A 6001-nucleotide genomic window follows, 5' to 3' on the forward strand; every position below is an offset into this window, starting at 1 on the left:
ACACATGTAGGAATTCAGTTATTATTACAGTAAGTAAACAGTAAAAACACTTGATTCCTACATGTTATGTTAGTGTGCCTGCATGGTGGTACATTAGATGTCTGGGCCTGGATATACTGATGTAACATAACACTTGAATCTCCCAGCACTAAACCTTGCTGCACACAGTTTTGCTATTATATAATCAATCATTTTACTTCATTACTTCATAGGGATGTCCTAATCCAAGGTATTTGGATCCTGATCCATGTCCTTTTAATAAAAGTGTTAATTCATTCTATATCTGATACAACCTATTAAAGTTTCGAGCTCTTACGGTACTAAACTACAGTGTTACACTACTTCCACTATAGAGTGGAGAGATTAGATAATTGTTAATTATCTAATATGACTTGTGCTGGTAAGGTCAAAGTGATGGCCAGTGATTCAACATGCAACAGAATCCTCATAGTGTACAGCATATGTGTCAAACTCAAGGCCCGCAAGATTTTCTTGGTCACCCCGCAAGATCATTTTATATTATTGTTATTAATGGCCCAGCGATTTGAAGTGCTGGTAACACAATAAACTACAGATCCCATAATGCAGCGCTTCAGCTGCCTTGCCGAACATTTCCCCCGTCAATCAAGTCTAGCTTATGATGCTGCAAGTTATTGCGAATCCAGCCCTCACGATGCCGAAGAGAAAAGTTGATTCTGAAAACAGAGCCTTTAAAAACCAATGGGAGGCTGAGTATATGTTTACTGACATTGCCGGTAAACCTGTGTGTCTCATTTGTGGAGCTAATGTGGCTGTAATTAAAGAATTTAATCTAAGACGGCACTATGAGACAAAACATCAGGATAACCTGAAAGACCTGAATGCAGAGCAGAAGATACAGAAAGCAGAAGAGTTAAAGAAGAATCTGACACTTCAGCAGACGTTTTTACCTGTGCAAAATCACAAAGTGAATCTGCTGTGAAAGCAAGTTTTATTGTGGCAGAGGAGATCGCCAAATCAGCCAGGGCCATCTACCGAGGGAGAATTTCTGAAGAGCTGCATGATTCAAGGTGTTTGACGTCTTATGTCCAGACAAAAAAGCAGATGCTGGCAAATGTAAGCCTGAGTAGAAAGGCTCTGATAAAATGACATGAGCAAAGAAAACTGAATGATTTGATTTGTTATTGCTGAAAAACACAAATTTTATTTATATTTCCAGGTTTTGTTTGTTTTGTTATGCAGCATGTTCATATTTTGAATTTGTATAATTTTGACAGGATTATATTTTTATGGAGAGCAAAATCTTTTGGGATATTTAAAATTGAAGTTTTTTTTTTTTAAATATAAAATGACATAAGAGTAAAGAAATTTGAATGTTGAATGTGGTTTTCGTCCTGGCCGTGGAACTGTGGACCAGCTCTATACCCTTAGCGCGGCCCTGGAGGGTGCATGGGAGTTCGCCCAACCAGTCTACATGTGTTTTGTGGACCTGGAGAAGGCGTTCGACCGTGTCCCTCGGGAGGTCCTGTGGGGGGTGCTCCGGGAGTATGGGGTTCCGGACCCATTGATACTCTCGGTGCCAGAGCTTGGTCCGCATTGCCGGCAGTAAGTCGGACCTGTTTCCCGTGGGAGTTGGACTCCGCCAGGGCTGCCCTTTGTCACCGGTTCTGTTCATAACTTTTATGGACAGGATTTCTAGGCGCAGCCAGGGCGTCGAGGGGCTGCGATTCGGTGGCCTTAGGATTGGGTCGCTGCTTTTTGCGGACGATCTAGTCTTGTTGGCTTCATCGGATCGTGACCTTCAGCTCTCTCTGGAGCGGTTTGCAGCCGAGTGTGAAGCGGCTGGGATGAGAATCAGCACCTCCAAATCCGAGGCCATGGTTCTCAGCCGGAAAAGGGTGGAGTGCAGTCTCCAGGTCGGGGATGAGATCCTGCCTCAAGTGGAGGAGTTCAAGTATCTCGGGGTCTTGTTCACGAGTGAGGGAAGGATGGAACGGGAGATCGACCGGCGGATCGGTGCGGCTTCTGCAGTGATGCGGACTCTGTACCGGTCCATTGTGGTGAAGAAGGAGCTGAGCCGAAAGGCGAAGCTCTCGATTTACCAGTCGATCTACGTTCCTACCCTCACCTATGGTCACGAGCTTTGGGTAGTGACCGAAAGAATAAGATCGCGAATACAAGCGGCCGAAATGAGCTTCCTTTGCAGGGTGGCTGGGGTCTCCCTTAGAGATAGGGTGAGAAGCTCGGCCATCCGCGAGGAGCTCAGAGTAGAACCGCTGCTCCTCCGCATCGAGAGGAACCAGTTGAGGTGGCTCGGGCATCTCGTGAGGATGCCTCCTGGACGTCTCCCTGGTGAGATGTTCCGGGCACGTCCCTCCGGGAGGCGGCCCCGGGGAAGACCCAGGACACGCTGGAGGGACTACGTCTCTCGGCTGGCCTGGCAGAAGTGGCTGGGGAGAGGGAAGTCTGGGTCTCCCTGCTGAAGCTGCTGCCCCCGCGACCCGAACATGGATAAGCGGAAGAAAACGAACGAACGAACGAACGTTTACATTATTTCTAACTTGTATAATTTTGACAGGACATATTTTTATGGAGAGCAAAATATTATTATATTAAGTTATTTAAGGTTTAAGACTGATTTATTGCGGAATAATATTCCTGTCTGTTTTTATTCATATTTATGTTAAAAAAAGTTAAGTTTTAAAAGTTTAGTTTTAGTGTGTTCAATAAATGTTTATCCTGTTCAGCCCGCGACCTAAAGTGTGTTTTAGATTTTGGCCCCCTGTGCAATTGTGTTTGACACCCCTGGTGTAGAGCATGGCTGTAGTAGAGGACAGCAGCATTGAGTAAGATAAGATAGATTTTAATGATCCCACACGAGAGAAATTGACCCTTTCACAGTAGCTCATATAGTGGATAAGAAATGTATAGAAAAAGTCATGAAGTCATGCTGGTGTTAAAGAGTCTGAGGCTGTTGGAATGAAGGACCTGCAGTCGTGCTCTTTCTTACATGGTGAGTTGCAGTCTGTTGTCAGAAGTTATTTGTATGCTCCCACTGTTTGGATGTTTACCAGTGTGGTCTGATACCAGCAGGCTGAGGTGGACACAATACAGTAGAGAACAGTAAAAGAATGTTATCGGCTTTATTTTTAGCTGACCATGAAATATGCCCGGAATGGCACTTATACAGATCCTCAGGATCGGCTTCAGGCATCTCTAATACTGTAGAATCCGATCCAAAGGGACCACGTCATCCATTATGTACCCAGACTGAGGTTAAATGTTACAGCATGAGAACTGCTGCATCAATAGTGAAGTCGTCTACCTGTATGGAGCTCCAAGCTGGTTAAGCTGTCAGTGTTATGCCACTGCTTTGGCATTAACCCCACCCCCCCTTTGTCTGTGTGTTCAGGGCTAAGTCTGGTTAAAATAGTGACAAGTTGTGAAGCTGGCCCTTCTACAGATCCAGAAAGCTGCTACAGGAGCAGGGCAGAAGTAAACTACAAGGGAGGAGAGGGGATAGGACTGCTGTATGGGTGTCTCTCTCTTACTAAACTCTTCAAGAATGCTAACTGTTATGTATTTCCTCCGCACTATCTTCCAGGTAAGCCTTCTGCCTTTGCTTTTAGTCTGCAGCTCTTAGTTCTTTGTGTAGTTGAACATGACTGGCTGACAGAAGGACGTGATTCATTCTAAAGTTTACTACCTATTTTACTACCTCACTTCCTTTTGTTTGTCATCACTCCACATTCCTGTCATTAAGACTGATGGCAGAAACAAGCTGTGATAGGTCAGGATATCATTTTCAAACACTATAATGTCCTTTTAAGATGCTGCTACCTTTTGAGGTTCCCTTTTATCACATGCACTGAAGCACTGCATGAATGATTAGAATGTCATCTGAAGCTGATCCAGGAGTTCTCTTGGACCCTGCGTCCTCAGCTGCCGTTGTACACTGGCAGCTTGTTTTACTGCTGGGGAAGTATCTGAATAAAAACAGTTAAATGTGCAGTGTGGAAGATTTATAAGAATAATGCAGACATGGAATATAATATTCATAACTATGTTTTCATACATGTATAATTCCCTGAAAATAATATATAATATATTTTTTAACTTTTTTTGTTATATAAAAATCATCTTTTATATTTACAGTGGGAACAGGTCCTCTTTTATGGAGGCAGCCATATTGAAACACCGTATCTACTGTATGAATACATTTTCATGTGACATTAATACCATACCATAATATATTTACCCCATAATACCCCATAATATCATAAAACTTACTTCACTTTATGTAGTCCACTGGCTCAAATGTGTCTCAACAGTCTCTGTGTGCTCTGGGCTCTGAGTATGGTCCAGGTAGAGAAATCACCTGTGCAGGTAGGGGGCGTGGCCTCAGAGGCCTGCAGTAAGCAGTGTGCTATGGCGATGTGGGATGGAGGAATAGCAGATATCAAGTGGACCTGCATGAAATCTAGTTGTTTTAGTCAACAGATGCTAAAATATATTTCACCAACTATATTAAGTTTCCTGTTAAGGGCCAACCTTTAATTCTGTAAATTCACAGTTTATTCCAGTTTATTCCCCAAAATTTACATCAATTCCAATTAGAAAGATTCCAAATTCGAAATTTTGCAATCCTAATCATGGTGGAGGTGATGTTCATTTAACATGAGGGTATTATCAGCTTTTCTCATCCATCTCATCAGGCTTCTTAAGTTCACTGGGAGTTCACTGAGAAAGCTTCTTGGATGAGAGGCAAAACGACAGATCTACAAAAAGTCCATCTGCCCCAGACTTGTTTGAAGAAAGATAACCTGGATGACTGAGAACCTTCAAGAACTTTAAATGTGTTTTGATTTGCATATTAAACCAATAGTCCGATAGTCTGTTTTCGGGCCCAATGGACACTATACAGAATTGTTCACCAGTTTATCAAATATGTTATTACATGTGGTTATGAAATGTTGAAAATGTTTGACTGAAAGTTCAATCAGGGTTATGAGAGTGACTCGCTCTGTAGCCAGCCTAAGTGGACATTTGAGGAACTCAGTTTTTGGCACTTTGGTTTCATTTGCCAGATACGGAGGTTTGGACCAAACCTGTGATCGTTAAGTTTAGAGAAAACGCAGTATACATTCAGCATCACAAACTGTGTGTTGATGGCTGGGCGCTGTGTGATTCTGGCCTGAAAATGTAGTGAAGCTGGATTCCAGCGAGTAATCCACATCCTGTGCTTCTCCCCCTGGGACCATAGCGGTAATGCTGGAGAGGAAGGCCATGAATGTACAGCAGGATTAATGACATCACAACTAGTTTGGAAGGAAATTATGATTCATTATCCAATTACATAAGTATGATGGAAGGCTTGAAGCCTCCGGCGATGTTTGCATATTAGAGTATGTTTGATTGTCTTAAAACATGTCTGGAGGGTCTCATTCCTTCATCAGAGCAATTCACCTCAAATCACTGATCACTCTATGATTTCTCTCCATCTTTACCTCAGTGACAGCAGGGGCAGACTGGGACAAAAAATCGGCACTGGCATTTTAGACCGACCAGCCACACCCAGCCCAGTGTGTTTGGGCTGTGTGATCTACTGGTTATATTTATAAATATATATATATATATATATATATATAATTAGGCTGTCAAAATTAACGCGTTAATTTTGTCAATTAATTTTAAAGAATTAACGCGTAAAAAAAATTAACGCAATTAACGCAATTAACGCGGTTTTGTTTACTTCCGGTGGCGGCCGCCATTTTGGATGTGGCAATAGGAGCTTGTTTCCCAGATATATTAGGTGTGTGTGAATGGGTCTATAAGAGGCATAACTAAAAGCCCTCACGGAGACTGGCGCCCTGGGCGGTCGCCCACATTGCCCAAACTAAAACGCGCGCTGCTTGTACGGGCAGATCTGCCACATCCAATATGGGCGACACGTTAACGTATCGCAGCACGGACCAACCTGCTCAGTGAGCGTCTGTGTATGATATGTCTATGATCTATCCTA

This window comes from Larimichthys crocea, chromosome X (assembly GCF_000972845.2).
Source record: "Larimichthys crocea isolate SSNF chromosome X, L_crocea_2.0, whole genome shotgun sequence".
Lineage (NCBI taxonomy): Eukaryota > Metazoa > Chordata > Actinopteri > Sciaenidae > Larimichthys > Larimichthys crocea.